The sequence below is a fragment of the Takifugu flavidus genome, chromosome 3, assembly GCF_003711565.1.
Source record: "Takifugu flavidus isolate HTHZ2018 chromosome 3, ASM371156v2, whole genome shotgun sequence".
NCBI classification, from domain to species: domain Eukaryota; kingdom Metazoa; phylum Chordata; class Actinopteri; order Tetraodontiformes; family Tetraodontidae; genus Takifugu; species Takifugu flavidus.
The window spans coordinates 17,320,305-17,339,873 of NC_079522.1; the positions used below are offsets into that span (position 1 = coordinate 17,320,305).

The window sequence follows — 19,569 nt, forward strand, 5'->3', positions numbered from 1 at the left end:
ATAAGGCCTATTTGCATGTCAGATTTTCTGAGAGGGGGAAAAAGGCAATAGGAAGGATGTGTGGAGCGGATAGGCAAGGAAAGAAAGAAAGAAAGAAAGAAAGAAAGAAGAAAGAAAGAAAGAAAAGAAAGAAAGAAAGATTTTTTTATTTTTACAAAAATACTTTATTTACAAATTACACACCCTGTTGAAAACACAGTACAGACAAAAAAAATAAATAGAATCAACAAAAAACAGTTAATCCACAAGGAGTTGTTCAATGTGCAAATGAGTAGAAAGCAACATTCAAAGAAAGGACACGAAAACTATAGTCTTTCGCCCGGAAACAGAAACGGGCACTGGTCCGGCACACATATGTCCGTCAATGACCGGCTGATTGGATGAACAGGAGCTTGTTGGGGAAGTATATCCCCAAATCAGGGCCCCTCATGCCTTTGGTCTGAGTAAGAAAAGTCTTGATCGTACTTGGGGGGTACAAGTCACTGTCCACCACCGTGTTTGACAGTTCACTGCCATCAGACGTGTACTCCTGGTCACTGTGGCAGCGACTGCATCCTCGAGCCGTCCTGCCTTTTTTTCTTCATTGTCCTTCCTGATATTTTTCTGTTTTCTGCACCGCTTTGCAGGAGCAGGCCACCATTCAGACCCCCCCCTCCTTCCTGCCCTCATTTGTACCTGCACCTCCATCACCCACCTCACCCTGCTGCTCATTCCTCCCTCACCCAGCTCGCCAGCCACTATCCCTGGCACCCCACGCTCACCTGCCCCACTTCACCTACCGCTATACCCTGTTCACCTGTTTGACCCAGGTCTCTCGTGTCTCCTGCCTCACCCAGCTCACCTATCTCACCCATTCCCTCACCAGTCTTCCCCAGTTCACCCAGCCCGCACAACACTTCAATTTCCACCCCAGTTAAATCCCTTACCTCCCCCGCCTCTCCACTCACCCCAGTCACACGCACACACTCGCTCCCTTTTCCCTCCGCCTTCGACTCCATTTGCGCTCCGTCCTGTACAGCGGGGGGGCGCACCGCACCACCGACGCCTCGCCGCCGGAAGGGGCCGCGGGGTCGGGCGCGGCGGACTCCGCCACCGGCGCGTCCGGGACCGGGCGGCTCGGACAAACCCTGGCTAGATGTCCCTCCTCGCCGCAGTTGAAACATTTAAGGGCAGAAAATGTTGCAAAAAGAATGTAATCGAAGTCGTCCACGCGGACGACAAAGCGATAATTGAACTCCTCCGCCCTGTTGTTCAAAAACATGTGCACCAGACAGGTGCACGTGTCTCAACAACGGTGATTTCCACCCTGATAACAATTTTCTGATGGGGGACACCAGTTTCCCATGTCGGGACAGTTCTCTAGCCAGGAACTCATCGCTGACGCACGGCGGTACGTTAGACAAAGTAATCCGCGCGGCCGGCTGCGTCAGCGGAGTCACCTGGACGACCCCCCCCCCCCGGTGATCCGCGTTCGCCGCCATGACGGCCGCACGCGGTCGGCCGCCCCGCAAACTCACACAAGCACTCGTGAAAAATAAAAGAAAACTACGAAACACACAATAAAACAAACTATATTCACTACAATTCACACCCACACAGAAAAAGACAGAAATAGGAAACGCGTTTTTGCTCAGTATCTCATTCGTTCTCTCTCCCGCTCACACTCCTTCCACCACCAGCAGAAAGAAAGAAAGAAAGAAAGAAAGGATATTTATTTAATTAAGGAACAAAGGATTATAAGAGAGACAGTATGCAATACAATTGAAAAAATACAAAAAAAATCCCGCTGTTTCTAATTTTCAATATCAGTGTTTTTTGGCCACCTCACACCCAGCTGATTGGAGGCAATTACCTCATACTAAGAACAATGAAAATCATTGGGGAATGAGAACTGGAAACATAGTGGAAGTGGAAAACACCAGCTGATTGATGCAGTAACACAGAACAGGAGGACTTTTAGTCGGCTCAGTGACTCCCATCAAGGCCAAAGGCCCATCCTGAGGTCTTACACAGGATGAAAAAAAGGATAAAAGTAGAGACAGGACAGGAGAGCAGTCACCCCAGACCTAGTTGAAGTGGTCCTCCTGTCTGCTACGTCATTATGAACCAAGGGAGGGCGGAACAAGATCAAATCAGGCCAGCGCATCTACATACTGTGTATTACATGTACAATGGCAATAAACCTTCTTCTGATTCTGATTCTGACATTAAAGCAGTTTAAACACTGCAAGATATCCAAAAAATTATAATCGAGTGCGTGAATGTTGGAGAGCAGAGCATGAGTATGGACGCTCGCTGCGACGCACGTGCCACAGCTATGGCTCAGAGTCGCGACACATATTGACATCCAGCTTCAACCAGTACAGAAGATCATATCCATGAATTCTTTGTCCTTCCTTATCACAAAGCATCTCCGTAGCCGGACTTATTGTGGAATTCTAGTCAATTCAATGATCTGTTTCTTCTTTACATCTGCTTCTTCACTTGTATTTGAGACTAATAGAGTTTCTCCCTGCGTTAGCATCCAGCCGTTATATACCACCAGATATATCACATATAGTCCAGGAAAAAAACAACTGAGTAATCCCCATGTTGGTAGCTGATGTTTATTGCCATGTAATAGGATCAGAATAAAGCAGCATCAATATCAGAGCAAACATCACACACACACACACACACACACACACACACACACACACATCCAGTGCAAACATATCCCGGGAAAACATTGTGATCCAGGAGAGCTGAGAGGACTAATCCTTTTAGCCTTCTAAGACTCTCTTCCTCCTCTTCTTTCTCTTCCAGACTCGCTTCCTCAATTTTCTCATCTCTTACCCTTGATAGTTCTGTGGACGAGGACAAGAGATTCACTGAGCTAAATATACCGTGTGTGTGTGTGTGTGTGTGTGTGTGTGTGTGTGTTTCCTTATATTTGCTACATATTGACTACAAAATCCATTCTAATAGCATAAAAGGGCAATAGGCACGTTTCCACTGCAGGAAAATCGGGGTAACTCAGCAGAGCCGAGGCCGTTGATCCATGCTTCCACTGCAGGAATGTTTCCGAATGGCCAATTACAAGAACTTTTGCACCTAACTGGGCCCCTACTGGGATGGGCTTGAGGATTATTTGGCACCTACTGGCTAAACCTAGCAGGATGTGATGCAGAACCCAGCAGAAGAGGAGCATTACCCTAACAGTTATAGCATTCACTCCAATAGATAGGAACAAAAAAAATGTCAGGTGGCTAAAACTCCATCACTGTACACCTCAAGGAGCTGTAGGAAATCATATTCTCTCAGAACATTACTTAGCTCTTTTCATGTTTACCCCCTTCCTTGTTTTCTTTATGGTTTTTACCTCTGGTGGTACACCCAAGTGGCACTACTGTCCAACCTATAAATGATTACACAGCGACCAAAAATTGTGATGACTTTGAGGGGCCCTACCCTGCAGTGAATACATGACCACTGGGAGACCTTTAATGTTTGCCAAGTGGGGGCATTTTGCTGGGCCCCACAACTCCAAAGAGCTTTGAGCGTCACAGCCCCATTTCCCCAGTTCCTTCCTGTCCCTCTGCCTCAGTAATTTTCCAGTCTCCCTGCCTCTGCTCCACACTACCTGCCAGCCACTCCCACCCCGTCAGCTCAACTCCACTCACCTGCAAGCTCACCTGCAGCTTATTCCCAACCAGCCCGGCTTATAAGCCTCCCCTGCACTCTCACTCTTCGCTTCCATGCAAGACTCTCCAGCACTTCTTACCTGCCTGACCTCCCGTTGCTGAACCTGTTTGCCCCTGACCTGCCTGCACCGCCTGTCTCCCAGTAAACTCGCCAGCCTTCCGTCCCTGACCACGACTTCTGTCTCAGCGTTTCTGGTTCCTGTCTGCTCACCTGGTCCTGACCGCTCCGACTGGCCCCAAATTCGCTGCTGCTCATCCCCTGTCTGCTCTACTGTATCATCGGCCTCATCTCCTGTAAGCCCCTTTCTGTCACTCCTGCCCGCTGTAAACGGAACTGTACAGTTCTGAGGCTTCACGTCCTCCCCCTTGGTTCCGCATTCTGGCTCTGCTCAACCCAATCCCCGAAACTGAAACCCATAGACTTTGTGTGGGCTCTGAGCCTGAAGAACGGACTATTTCCTGTGTTTCCTTGTCTGCCTGAGTTCCTGTTTGCCCGTGCACTAATAAAGGTCATTACCAACGGTCCCAGCTTTCCAGAGTTCTGATTTTTGGGTCCAAATTGCACCCGTCACATCGAGGGTAAATCCTCTTTAGAGCCTCATCAAACCTGAAATCTTTTTTATTTTTTTTTTAAAAGCAAAGTTATTCCTCCAGGTTTCTGCCTTAAATACTCTAGTCTTCCCACAGGCGTTGTTGCCTCTGGTCGTACCTTTGAACCATTTCCCTAATTCGACAGTATAAATTTTAATTTCATATGATCCCGATATGTTAAAGATGAAAGCGTGGGACTGCTGCAGCCTGCTCAAATGGCAGAAGACACAAAGTAAAAGCATCCCTTTTCCAGGTTTTTATATCCTTTTGTCTTTTATGTATAATAAGAAGCCCAGGCTTAGAGAATAGGGGGGCCATGTAGTGTAAACCAGGTGAAAGAAATGGTGAGTCCTTTAGTTTTGCATTGTTTTTCCTTGAATTAAAGCTAATAATAGAAACCAATAGTGTCACATTAATGGTCTGTGTAAGACTGCACGCTAGGGTTTTTTCTCCTTCCTTTAAACAGTCATTATTTACAACCACACCCTGGTATTTTTAGCATGTGTGATGTTAATAAGTTCATATAAATGCTCATTAGTCTACCAGTGTGTGCGCGTGTCTTCAAACAAAGCAGTGAGAGCCTAATGAATTTACTTTGCTCTGATTGGAAATTAATTAAAACAGCCTCAAACAGACAGCCGCCCACAGGGAGCTACTGGCAACATGCTGACAGACAGATTAGAGCTCTCAGGAGGGGGGAGGGAACACACAACATAGGTTAGTCTGAACTGGTGCACTTCCTGTGACCCTGCCTGATGAAGCTTAATTTCCTCATTTATTTAAAGCATTTCCTTAAAATATATTCTAAATTTCTTTACACTACATCTGCATTACCAGGGCAACAACTGTTCCCTCTCACTGAGGATGTACAAACGGTGTGTTCTTGCCATATATTGGAAATGATGTGCAAGAAAGTTTATTAGAAATTCTGGACAATTTGCAGCACACAATCAGCTGCAGATTCGGTCAAAGGAAACTTAACATAGAGGTTAGCAAGAAAGTTCCAGGTGTGGTTCCAGCGTGGGCCGACTTTCTGGACAATTGCGGGCCTTCTTCTGGTTTACATTTGCCAGGTTAGGCTGATTAGACACCCTAAATTCTCCCTGGGTGTGAGAGCGCCCTGTGGCAGACTGGCCACCTCTCCAGGGAGTATTCCAAGCTCTCACCCGCTGACTACTGGGATCGACTCCAGCAGCCCTAGTGATAAAAATTCAAAATAAACTGCAGGCAGTTAACAGAAAACGGATGGATGGAATGTTAAAAATAAGCACCTTGCTAGGAAATTGAAATCCTGCGATATGTCAGCTCCATAGAAGGCATCTGGACACCATGGCTGGGCTCAAACTGGCCCAGAGAAGTCCGGACGTACCCAGACTTTTCTCGAGTCAGCTCGCTTGTGGGTCCACTTGCAGACTGAAGACAAGCACTTAATTTGCACCTTAATAATAATAATAATAATAATAATAATAATAATAATAATAATAATAATAATAGTAATAATTACTGGAAGAGAAAATCAAAGTGAAGGAGTGGCATAATAATGATAATAATAATTATTATTAGTAGTAGTAGTTCTTGTAGTATTGTTGTTGTTTTTGTATTTTCAATTATTTTAAATAGAAGCAAAAAGATGCAAAGTTCGTCTGAATTGATTTTTCATACTTAGCTCTTCCATGACAGCGTTCCGTTTTTGCACACTCACTGACAGTTCTCCTGTGTTTTGTAGCAACGGTAGGAACCTATCGAACCATGGCAAGTTATTTTTGGAACTATGGGCATCGTGCCGATTCTTGGACCACGACCTCCCTGAGGTATAAACCGCTGTGGTTGATTTCGCTGTGGCTGCTACCTTGCTGGCTAACTTCTTCATGGATTGTCGTGATGTGACATAAAAGAAACAATAAAAGACACAACACCACAACAAAGCAAACCAGTGCAAATCGCCACTTTGCGACTTTAGTAATGTTGATTGCTTTATAGACCAAAAGTCTAGTTCCATAAATTATCCACATCAATGGAACAATAAGTGTAGTCCGCTTTAGCCAGACCTAATATCTAAAGATGTAGCCTCCATTTTCTAAAGCGTAATAGAACAGTTTTATTAGTCCATGTCTACTTCCTGTTTTTTTTTTATAACAATGACTAAGATACTGTGTATTCTTATTATTGCATCGACCTACTAATTCTATACAGAGTAAATATAGCTGTCATCTATCATTTTAAAACCAGTTTAAGACCTTTCTAGAAATGTGCTCTTTTTTATCAGTTAATTTGATGGATATTCTTCTGTTGGGACGGTTTGTGGTCGACATCTTTGAGTGAAACCTTGCATTAACTGTAATTTCCCAGTGGCAGAAGACAAGCGGAGAAACTGATTTAACTGATTAATAATTGTAACTGATTAATAATTGCTATTAAGTATTATCGGCATTAATCATTTTCTAAGTTGGGGCCCAAACCGTGTCTGGATCAGTAAATTGTTAACTGGTTCTGCTCCATCAGGCGGACAATGATGGTAAAGACTAATTGATGAGCACTTTAAATGAGTCCTAATTAGAGCAAGGCTGGTAATGACTGGGAAAGTGGTCTAAGCTCTAATAAGCGTCTCACACACAGGGCGTGTGTTCATGTGAGTGTGTGTGTGTGTGTGTGTGTGGGGGGGGTCATCAAGCTCAATGAGGCCTATTTGAGGCAACTATCAGAAACAAACTTTTACTCAGTTTGTCTTCACTTTAAGAAAAGACATTTGGACCAACTGAAAACCATTTGAGAGACGACAATTAAATCAATCTTTATTTATATAGGGTCTGTTACAATCAAGATTGTTTCTAGGTGCTTTCCAGAATCCCAGGGCCTGACCCCCAACAAGCAACAGTGGGAAGGAAAAACTCCCCTTTAACAGGAAGAAACCTTGAGCAGGACCAGGCTCATTTAGGGGGACCCTCCTGCTGATGGCCGGCTGGGTAAAGACTGAGGAGAGGAGAGGAGAGGAGAGGAGAGGAGAGGAGAGGAGAGAGAGGAGAGGAGAGGAGAGGAGAGGAGAGGCAGAGATCAAAGAGATACATTAATAATACAAGCTGCTGGTATAAGAGTAGAGTGGGTCAGCAGGGTCGGAGGTCGACAGTATTCAACAATATTCATTCCATTTTAATTTTCTAATTTTCTATAAAGTCCTATTGCTAAACCAAACACCCAGATGTTTCTCTCATCTAAGATGAATTCATCTTAGAGGCCGAAACACACTCGTTCCAGGGTAATTGAAAGAACAGTCTTCTCTTGCTCTCTGAACTGAATGTGATTGTGAGTACAGACATAAAAGACACATCACATGACACACAGGAATGGTCAGTTGGGACTTGGATGTATGGTGGCGCCATGGTCGGCCATCTTGACTGCGTTTGGGTCTCTCAATGTTTTTGGGCCCTCATGTCAAACCCATTAAGTGGAATTCAATTTCGTCAAACTTTATTTACAGAACATTTATTTACGGACCCTCAAACAAGCAGCAGTGGCAGGGAAAAAACACCCTTTTAATGGGACGAAACTTTGACTTGGATGTAAGGGAGGAGAAATATTGTTGGGAAGGACAGAAAGAGGAGAAAAGCAGACTCATGTCATTCATGCAAATAAAGTTGACACCTGACTATTAATGGGTCAGAGTCCTGTTGGAATATATGAGCAGCAAACAGTTTGGTGCCCTTGGTTCCAAAAGTCTTTTGCCATCTAGTCCAGATATCACAGCAAAAAATACGTTGAGTGAAAAGAGCAGGGACCTTTTCTCAAGTTAAAATACAGCTCTTTTTTTTGAAAACTTGATTGCAGTGTGTCTGTGGCACAAAAGTTAGCCTCAGTTTGAGGCTCCAAAAACATTTTTCTTTTCAAGTTGTAGAATTTAAAGTGCTGTCATCCCAGGCACAGCAGGCTTCATCACATAAATTTAGATTTGAAAAATACTTCAAATACTAATTAGTGGCGCCGCAGAAACAGGCTGAATATGTCTGCGTGGTTGGAACGTGCTAGCTGTACAGTTGGCGGTCTGTAATTGCTGGTTAATTAATTAAATATCCAGCGGATTAGAGGAATTACAGGCAATTGTCCCTCAACCACCCTTGACGAGGTCTTGATTAGTGTCTTCAGCCATATCCTGTGGCTGAAATGATCCTTCAATTACTGGTGGAAATCCCATAAAGAGACGGCCCCACCGAAGGAGAGGTCAGACCTGACTGTTGTTACTTCAGTCTTAAATAACCCACAAAGAAGGTTCTGATGGCATTTTGATTCGGAACCTGAGATCAAGAAAAAGGCTTTTTTAAATTCCAATAGCTGCAGCGGTTTGGCCATTTAGAGATATGAAGGTGGCTGATATATTGATTGGCCTCTGGTTTAGAACTTGGACTTTCCTGCCAGTCGAGCATCCAGAATGAAAGATCAAAGGAAGGCCTCGAAAATGTCCTACTGATACTCCCACGGTTGGGAGTGTGGCCACCAGATTAAGGGAAGAAACCCTTTTTAAGAAGTAACTGTAAGATTAATGGGGCTTGTTTTTAAAAAGCAAAAAAAGACTTCTAAGGCCAGAATTTTATAAAAACATAAAGAGCAGCACTAGTCGTTTGTGGACATTTAATTCCACAGAGCAAGAGGGTGAAAAACAAAACATTTCTAACGGTGAAAATGATATTCCTGAAAGGAAACATCACAGATGCGGTGTGTGTGTGTGTGTGTCTAAAGGAGAGAGAGAATGTGGAGGATCAAAGCAGGATCATGTTAAAAGCTCAGGATATTTGAAATTATCAAGATCTTTTTTTTTTGAGTAGCAATTACAGCACAAGTACATAAAGTGGTATCCCAGCCATCCAATTTTGTCACATTATGAAGATGGCTTCATATATTAAACGAGGCACTTCTTTAAGATGAAGCTAACAGCAAGGTCTCAAAGTGCTACAGAGCAATTTGCCAAAATTATCAACCCTGCGGTTCCTCTTTTCTAGGGAGTGATAGCATCTCACACAGGAAGATCCCCCTTTCCCACCTTATACTATTTACTGGCAACAGTGTAAGAACCAGCTGACTAATGTGCTGGGCCATGGATGCAGTGGTGACAGAGACCTGGATTTTTATATGTGAAACCAACATTTAACGCTAACAAATTGAAAGAAATGTGCCGTATAACCGTGGCACAGTTCACACACAGAACAGAATCAGAGTGTCGGTCATTGTCAGACCTCAAAACATATTCATCCAGGTCATTTTGAACAGAAAGAAGGAAAATTATTAGCTCTTCAGGTTGTTTATGACTTGAAGCCACAGACGCTCCCACATAAAACACATTTTCATTTCAGCACAGTTATAATTATACTGGAGAAATAAAGTTTTAGCATTTCTATTTGTGTGTTTGCTGCTGACCCTGAAGTAGTTTTTAAAATAGTTTTATGAGGAGCCATTTTTCCTTGTAACAAACTCAACCTCAGAGTTAAAACAGTGCTGAAATTCACGTCAGGACAAGGGGAGGATTTGTTTTGGTTAAGTTCAGTTTATTTAATCATTAACGCAGTGGTGGGGTGGGTTTCGATAGTATTAGATCCAGGTATCGCATCCTGGTGGTCAAAATGATGCCCGAAAATCCTGAAAATGCAAATGTCTATATTTACTGTTGTGAAATCATTTTCGGGCTGCATAATAAAAAAATGAAAATAAGACACACACACACATACCGTTGTACTTATGTCCTTGTGAGGACTTCTTAATAAACATAATGTATCCCTAGGCCCCTCTAACCCTGAACCCTAATCTCAATTCAAAACCACGTCTTAGCCCTCAAATGGTCTTTTGAAGTTGTGAAGACCAACCAAAATTCTCATTAATGTCTTTTAAGTAGAAGAACACACTTACACACACAGGAGTAGCAATTGAATCTTCCAAGCATTCTGGGAATTCTCCATACACATACGGAGTGCAAACCTTATGCTGAAAATGCCGTGAATAAAATGTGGATTGCTAACTGGTGCAGATGCAGCCAAGGGTACTGGCTGTTAATGGAAGAAAATTACTTGGTTCTTACAACAAGGCCCTCCAAGATGAAAAAGATAGTAAAAGAGTGCAAGGAAGCAGAACACAGAAAGGATGAAGACAGGACTTTTAGAAAAGAGCTTGGTGCTTCTGGGAATGAGCAGGAAAAACACAGTGGTTGGGTATATATTAAGATCTATGCAAAACCTTTTATAGCACCAGCCCTGGCTAGTGATCAGTGCCTTCACGGTACTGCAGAGGAAACTGGGGCTTATTCCCAGTCTGTCAGGCCAAATCTTACAGAACTGGATATCTTTCAGCTGAGCTACAGTGCATAAAAGCTAGCGACCTGTAACTGGGAGATGCTTGCTTTTTAATAAGGAGACGTGTGTTCGTGGCGTTGAAATAGGAGTAGATGTGTTTTCTTGTGCATGTTCCAGTGTTAAATTTGGGGAGGTGGCTGCCTTTCTATTTAAAAATAATCTACAAAAAAAGTAGTTCTGGGGCATTTTGCCATACTGTAACCCCAGAGTTTTCTATTGTTGATGAATTTGGGTCCACTCAAATCACTCTAATCAAAGTATTCCTAAATCTTACTTTCAAATCTGTGCACCCAGAAATGAGTCCAGTTAAAAGACGGCTTGAATGCGCAGCAATTTCCTCCTGTCGCTGGTGAAGCAGAAATTGGCAAACATTCTTACAATGTCTCCATGTGAATAGGCTCTTTAGATCATTATTTGTTAGCAGTATTTGTTTGCTTCGTTATTATTCATGGAGACAAATCTGAGGTGTTTAATGCCGCTTTATTTCTCATTAGTTGTTTGCTATTATGATAACAAGGATCCATTTGACGCCAGTAGGTCGTTTTATCTTCAAAGAAGCCTTTTATATGTCATTACCATGCATGTGCACAGGCGTGTGTGCCACCTTTACATTAAAAAGGCCCATTTTTGTGTTGTCATTTCTCCTACGATGAAAAATGAATGGTATTTATGCTCTTTCAGCTTACAGCGCCAATATTTGCTTTTTTGTTTCTTTAATTGTTACTTCACAGTGAGTTATGCTCTTGCTCGTGTCCATATCACTGCTCTCATCCACTACCTGTCTCAACCAGATACCGTAGAATGACGAAGGAAATGAGAGTTTTATCAGCGTAGTATTATGGGCGACATTCATTTTATTAGCTGAGCACCATCCATTGTTTTCCTGAGGGGTCATTCCTGTTAGAGTCCTTATCGCTGGTTTGAGCTACGCGATCATATCGCCTTGTCAGTTTAGTGAAGAAAAAAAACAACAACCCTCTGTTGTTTTGCAACATGACCACTGTTTTTATGTTTTGTTACCAGCGGTAACCAGTCAGGCGCAACAACCTGATCTGTCATCGCCGCCTTCAATACTATATTTGAATCCAATATAAGAATATTTCATTGGTTTGTGACACTTTAATCTGAATTGTGATGAGCAGCTTGGCTGATGATGGGTGAAGAAAACCTTTACGGTAACACCTGTAAGCATGTTTTTGCCACACAATGGGGATGTGACATGCGCACATCCAGAATTGCTTCTGGTTCATCTGCACCCTTGACGTTGGCTTGAACATGACGCTGATGGGGCTTGTTGCATTTTGACAGTTCAGCGCTCACTGTTGGCCTACCTTTGTTACCTCCAGAGAAGCATTTGTGGCATAAGCCATTTAATTACACATGGGGCTACCCTAGTAATTGCCAAACTTTGTTTTAGCTAAAGTCCTCCTGTAGTTATGCGATTCAGAAAGTAGTGATGCTTCCCCGATGTTACTGAGGAATCTATTGGTGCTAGCAATGGCTTTAGCTACTATCCCTGACTCTGACAGTCACACAGGGATTTGTATTCGTCCCCTGGACCTTTTCAGTGAGCTAGATATTTTTGAGGGCGTGTATACCGGTAGTCCAAACGTGTCCTTCCGAAGGCACAAGCTGACAGTGAGTCCATGCCCTGTACCAGTGTAATCTGGGTTAGAGAGGCAGACCTGCACTCTTGATAATTCAAGAAATCCTCGCTGGCAGCTTGAGATGACAAGGCCACGCTAGTTGTTTCACTGCTTTGTAATTTGCTTGTTTTCCACTCAGCCATAAAGCTGAGGACGGCATCTGAGCCACTCTCGCTCTCTCTCTTGCTGTCTCAGTTGGCCATTGGCTCCACTCTCTCCCATTCTTGTCAGCTGTGTTATTCAACCTAGCATATTTGGTATCCACTATTTTGTCATTTAAATGGGTGGAAAATATGCTGCACAGACGGAGCAGTGCAGAGATTTTTACTGACAGTAGAGAAATACACAATATATAGCTTTGTACGTTGGGCTCTATATGCCCTTTTTGAAGAACGCGAGGTAAACAAATATGTCTAAATCATGTCCAACAATTTTATTACCTGTATTCAATTACTGGTTGTGAGAATCAACTTATTTTGTGTGGAAAAAACCTATAATAAAGTAGTCAAGCATAAATACTCATAAATACAATGTTGCACCTTGATTTCAGTAGAAGGCATGTACAGGTGTAATACAGTCAATAAATAATAATATAGAAAATAAGTATTTTGGGGTTACATTGATATGCCCTAATGCAGACGTGCCCACAGTCGTGCCTGTTAGCTCAAATTTAGCATCAAAAATCTCATGGGTCTACATCATGTTAAATTTACTGTTTTTTTCATAGGGTGACAAAAGCCAAGTGAAGCTTGATGACTAACAGTTGAGCTCTGCACCACCAGTACAAGATATCAGGGCTGTTTATCCAATATTTCACTTCTCTTTGTGGAATACTTTACAAATACTTTACAAAATTTCCGTTGGCCTTGTTTGTGTACAGCAATACAGCATTGTTTGTTGATATCATGTAATGATTCAAGATGAATTGATGAACAATTCCCTTGTGCAAGTGTGTCCTGCTCTATTTATTCTCACTGTGGCCTTGGAATTAAAGTATAAAGTAATAAAGTTCAACAACACTGCCCCCCCCCCCCCCCACCCATTGTGTGTGTGTGTGTGTGTGGGTGTGTGTGCATGCGTACGCACAAGAGAAAGAGAAAAGGAGAGTCAAAGGAACTAGCAAACAGCCCCCCTGTTTACCATGGCGACGTTGTGGCCTATGCTCTCCCGTCTCTAAGGTAACCGGGGCCCCGAGCTCTGTGATTGGCTGTGCCATTGAACTCTTCGATAGAGACAAAAGAGAAGGACCTGGTGCTGCTAATTTCTTATCACCAAATCCCATTAGACTCAGGGTCTTTTTTATTAACCCACACAAAGGTAAAGTGGAAATCACCATATCCATTGAGCTCAGCCCCCACTGTGAGCCCCCCGACTACGTCCTTCTGCTGTGGTTCACGTTAGATTATACGACAGGCAGAAAAAAAAAGGTGCAAATGAAATGTTTTTTAGAAACAGAACTAATCTCGTTATTCCTGAGTGGGCAAGGTCATGATAGAGCTGATAGCCTTTGTATTTTTTCAATTACCGGTATGTCTTTAAGTATGATTGGTTTTTTATACTGTTGGTATGCAAGCCTTTATTTATGTGATAGGGAAACTTTTGCAGGGGGATAAAACATTTTAAAGAGAATTGATTTAAACTGAAATAATAGAAAGTGATTAAAGACAAAAACAACTTTATGACAGATTAAATGCCTCAGTATGTCAAATGTTGATGATTTTTGGAGCCATTCTCGTGATTTTTGACTATAATGACCTCAATAATGCTGTGTCATGATATAGATATACACGCTAGCTGAGTGTCTGTCTCAGCAGGAGAAGGTTCTTGTGTGGACATTCCTCTCAGCTGTGTGCAGATTGCTTTGCCTCCCATCAGAAATAGATTTGCTGCATATTCGCTATGGTACAGTGCACCAAAACAAAAGCTGTCGAGACAGCTGCTGGAGTTACAGACAATCAGCACAATGGCGGCGTTTTGCTGTGTAATGCGATGCCACTGCCCTCAGCGACATTTAGGTTGATATTGATTTTGCTAGCTATCCAATGTTAGCTTTAGTCGTTTAATAGCAGGGACAAAAAGAATCAAGCAACAAGAGGTTGGGTAACAAATGCATTGATATGGCTTGAAAACAAACCCAAAATTCAAATATAGAGACCTGTTCAGGGTTTACAAGACAAAACAGCAGCGCTCAAACAGCGCCAATAGTACATAACTCAACAAGATCACATGTAGAAAAATGAAAGAATCCCAAATGCTTTTCTTTTCTAATCCCAAGTGTTTCTTCAAAACAAAAATGAAATAACACAAACCTGATGTTTAGACAGAAGGGATTCAGCGGTCTCGCTGTTGTTCTTCCAGAATTGATATACTCTTCAGGGCGCTTATTCTAACAGCTCACCTCTCAAAATGAGAAGCTCTGAGCTCTTTTGATGACTGCTTTGAGCTAAATGCATGTTATTACAGGTATTACATGAAATTGCCCGGGTTAGGTGAAGGGGATTATGGTGCATTTGGGTCAATACTTCCTCTGAGCTGTTTGGCGGCTGGAGCAGCGGAGCGATTAGGCTTTTGTCTGTCAATCTGACTTCATAGAGGCAGTTATCACACAAATAAACACACACACACACACGTGTACACATACACACTGATGGCTGGAAGAGTATGACAGGTGTCAGATGGAGAATGTCACAAGGGGAATAGATCTTTAGCAGTTACATGGTTCTTATCACTTTTTCTCCCTGCAAAGACCTTTATGAATATACTGTAAAAAATAATAAAGCATCATTGCCTGAAATACTCAATAAAGGTATTTGAAGGTTTAACGTTGGAAATCTGTCAAGTTTTTGCAGAACTTGCTTCAACAAAGGTGGCATCAAGTATTAAAAAAAAAGAACTCACACTTGACTGAATCTGCTCAGATGTAGCTGGACATTTCTAACGTCATGGCGGGGGATTCGATGCTTGTGTCAGCGCCTGGACGCTGACGGTGTGTTTTTGCGTGCTGCACAGCCAGTGTGCATAATGTGAGGCTTAGGCAGGAGAAGTGGTGCACATGACGGACTACATGGTATTTTCTGTTTGCATTGACTTGCATAAACACACTCCAAACAGCAAGAGTTGTATCTTTGGAAAAGAAATGTATTACCGATAAGGGTCATAACAGTCTCTTTACCGTGTGCATTATTTTGCTGTGTGACTAAAGTGTGTGTCGTCTGCCTTTAGTGACAGACTGTCAAAGGTGCCTTGTGAAAACGCTTTGCTCTCAGGCACCAACAATGCAGGTATCACCAAATTATGCAAGATTTCAAACACATTTCACAGTGTTAAGCGTGTCTGTGTGTGTCTGTATATATGTGTGTGTGTGTGTGTGTGTGTGCGGTACATTTGCCAAATGGTGAAAGAGGCCTCTATCAGCAATCTGGATATTAGCGCTTGACCCTCCTTTTAATTTCCTACAGAGGTTGATAACCATCCTCTTCCTTCATCATCCTACACAGCCGGCACGTGTGAATGGATTTGCGGTATTATTTGCCAACACATTCATTCTTTTTTGGTTTTATTGTTACTAAACTAATTTTAAGAGGGGAAATATATTAAACAGAACACCGAAAAAAGAATGCAGGGATTGGAACATTCAGCCAGAAATAATACAAGATAGTGGACTTGATGTTGTCTGACTGACTTATTCCCTTTGGCAGTGGGTGATTTCTGCTGCTTTGTTGGCCCCTTGACCTTTGCTATAGCACCCGATTCATTAGCTAGAGACACTGTTTGCAACCGAGAGCTCTTTACTCCAATCATACTGCGAATGTTAATGTCACCTCTGCACATATTGATTCAAGGCAATTATTTGAGCACTCTACAGCTCAGGCACCTACATCTGAAAATGAACGAGGTGAACAAACTCGCCACATTTCAAAGCACCTTGCTGTTCAAAAGAAATTGGACAAGCATTGATCGAATTCAACAAGGTCTTTCTCAGTAAAGTATTTCAAACTTCAGACAATGGCCCCTAGATTCACGTGTTAACGTCTTCTACAAAATCCAACATCTCCAACAAGCACTTTATTTAAAAAGAGCATGGAGGTCAGCCTGTGGGTGCCTGTGTGATTTTTGGGTTCCCAAAACGTGTGGTCTGCCAGATTGAAAGCATAATGGACGTCTTATCGCCACACCCTGATATGTATGTGTGACAAAAATGGGGCAGAGGGCTGACAGCACAATGATGGGACGATAATGTATGTTCCATGTGCTGGAAATAAAGACCGAATGATGCGGTTGTTTCTCCCTCATATCTGAATCATCTCTCGGGTCTGACTGACTGAGCAGGGAAGCGCTTACAGGCTTCACCCTGCAACCACCCAGACCACCTCAATGCTGCCCCAGCAAAGAAGATAGATATCATCTACAAGTGGTGGTTGGAACAGCCGATAAGTCAGGCGGCGGTAAAAGCTAAGTTATTCTAAGCATATATGGGAGCACACACTGTAGAGCTGTGGTTGGTACCAATGGGACATTTTTTGTCAGAGAAATTCTTAAAAGTGATTGAATTGGGATAAAAAGAACTCCAGAGAACTAAAATATGCTGCTTTTTATTGACCTGCTTTGTAGAGACTAATCAGGGTCAAAGTGGTTCTATTCCAGCAGTGGGCCTGGACAGATCAAAGATCTAACCCAGGACACACACACACTCACACACTCCGCCTAATGTGCACATTTAACGAGCGTGGGAGGAAACCAGAATGAAACCTGCCAACAAAGTTGGAATTGAACCCAGAACCTTCTTGCTATGGGGCAGTTGTGCTCACCACAGCATCACTGTGCCCCACCATAGAATTGAACGGAAAATATGAGCATGTACACCAGGTAGGGTTCGTGTTTCAAACGCCAGAATAGGGTGTTTCGCTCATCCAGGGTACCTTGGGTCATCAATTGGGTGATTTTCTTTTTAAAACCTCATTAACATATTTTTCAATCTCAAATCTATCTTGATAGCATTATTATCAAGCCCCATCCACATCGACCAATCTCCGCTTCTTCTTCTCCTCCCATTGTCCTCCTGTCATGCTCTTGATCCCTCCATTGCTGTCATGTCACCGCTTTTATCCCCATCACCCTAAGCAACCTCTCCATCGTATTGTCCTACTGCTGTTATCTGCCTCTTTGTTGCTCTGATGAGGGTCAGCGGGTCAGCTGGAGGGCCAGTCATTAGCTGGAAGTGTGCACGTAGATACACAAGATAATAAGGTTCTTTAATGATCACTGTGAGGAAATGGCAGCAAAGAGGAAAAGTAAGAAAACCAGTGTCTGAACTCATTAGATGTCTTCAAGAGGGTCTTTTTTAAAAAGACAAAAGTCTAAAAATGTTAATGCGTTAAATAAAATGTCTGTTTTATTTTTAGGAGGCAAATGAGCAAATTCATTCATTCACTATTCTTTTTAAACATTTTAAAAACATTAAAATACGGTCATAACCATTGCTATCTAATGAAAACAGCCATTATTGATAAGGCAGCAGGAAGTGAAACATTTTGGGTCCAGAATGTGCACAAAATCCAAAAAGACAAACTAATCTGATTTGAAACAGCTGCTGAGTTCACAGATTTCTAGTCCTGACAGAGAGCAGCACAGTCGAGCGTTTCCATCTTTCTGCCGGCTTCTGTGCTGACCAGTAGTTCTCTCGTTTTCCTGCTTTATCCGCGGCATCTCAACAATAGGTGCCGATAGAAAAGCGCTGAGCCCTTTCTGGTCGGGGTAAACAAACGGCATCGAGAGCGGTCCACCAGCGTCTCACTTTATCACTCGCCAGCCTCCGCCTTTACGTTGAACGTGCTTGCTTCCAGTCCCCATGTCCCAAAAGATGATAAAGTTATATTAGAGAATGATAAAATGTCAACGTGTGTGTGTACACACACAGGTTGGACTCCCAGGTGGAGCTGGATAAATAAACTAGCTGTAAATGATATTGATAAACTAATACTAATAATCTTTACCCAGCCGACCATCAGCAGGAGGGTCCCCCTACATGAGCCTGGTCCTGCTCAAGGTTTCTTCCTGTTAAAGGGGAGTTTTTCCTTGCCACTGTTGCTTGTCTGGGGTCAGGCCCTGGGATTCTGGAAAGCAATTTTGATTGTAACAGATGCTATATAAATAAAGATTGATTTGATTTGATAATATTTATTGTACATTTGTGTGAGTTAAGGATAGCAGTGCAAGTATTAGGTCCAAGCCGGTCCTCACAACTGCTGTAGTTCTACCACAGCTGATATTACACTCTTTCAGTCCAGAGACGCTACACTTTCACTGACTTTCATTGTTAATTAGAGTGCAGTAGTGATGAGCCTCATGGTTATAGTAAGGATTTATTGATTTTGAAGGTGAAGATTCAAAATTTGACCCCTAATTGGATTTGGGTTAAGAGTGAATGAATCCTACATATGGCCCTAGGAGAAATGACATGTTACAGTTTTTGTTGTTTTGTTTTTTACAAATAGGACGGAATGTTAGTTTAGTAAATGTAGCAGACTTGAACTTTCCCAGTTAGTGGTTTGACCTTAAACCATGTAGTCAGTATCTTTTAGGTCGTGAATGGTGCATCTCAGAGCGCATGAAAGACAAATAAGGGAGACACATAATGTTCCCATTTTGCAAATCATTTGGTTTAGATAAATTAGGAAAGTTTTTCTGTCACAGTGGAGCTGAAGGGCGATGGCACATGTTCCTCATAAAAGAATGTAACACTTTCAACATGAGAGCGACCTGCTTAGTTCCACATGCCAGCCACCTCCCAGCGGCCCCCGTGTTGACACAGACAGCACAATGGGGACTAAAAGCCTCGCAATACCACCCATTATGAGTCTAACCCCTGGGTTACCCAACCTGGGCCGTGTTGGCATAGGCCAAAGCCCCCTTGAATATTAGCATGGATATATAAGTCTACACCCACCCCCCGGCTGCATTGTTCAGCATCATTCTGCTCCCACAATGGGACATCACACTTTGGAAGTAATTTTCAAAAAGGGGAAGCCTATAAAAAATAAAGGCATTTATTGTTTCTGTTTTGACACAGCCCCTCCCTCCCGTGTTGCTTTCTTTGCCCTGTCGCACTAACACCCCAGGGTTCATTCATGTCTATTATACGGACAAATTAAATAAAACCCACTTTGAGTTGCGGGGAAGCAGAGAGCCACACTAGCTGTTGGCTGTGTTGGGAGGTACACGACACTGGGTAGGGAATGGTTGGGACGTCGAAAGAGTGGATCCAAGGAGGGAGGAGGAGGTGAACAGGCCCCGGTAGAAGCAAGGATTCCTGATTTTTAG

At 42.8% G+C, this 19,569-nt stretch overlaps 1 long non-coding RNA gene across 1 annotated transcript in view; it reads left to right on the forward strand.

Moving 5' to 3' along the window:
• Positions 1 to 19,569, forward strand: part of LOC130523188 (uncharacterized) — a 63,820-nt gene that overhangs the window by 19,490 nt on the left and 24,761 nt on the right. The gene's annotated exons all lie outside the window — the stretch shown is intronic.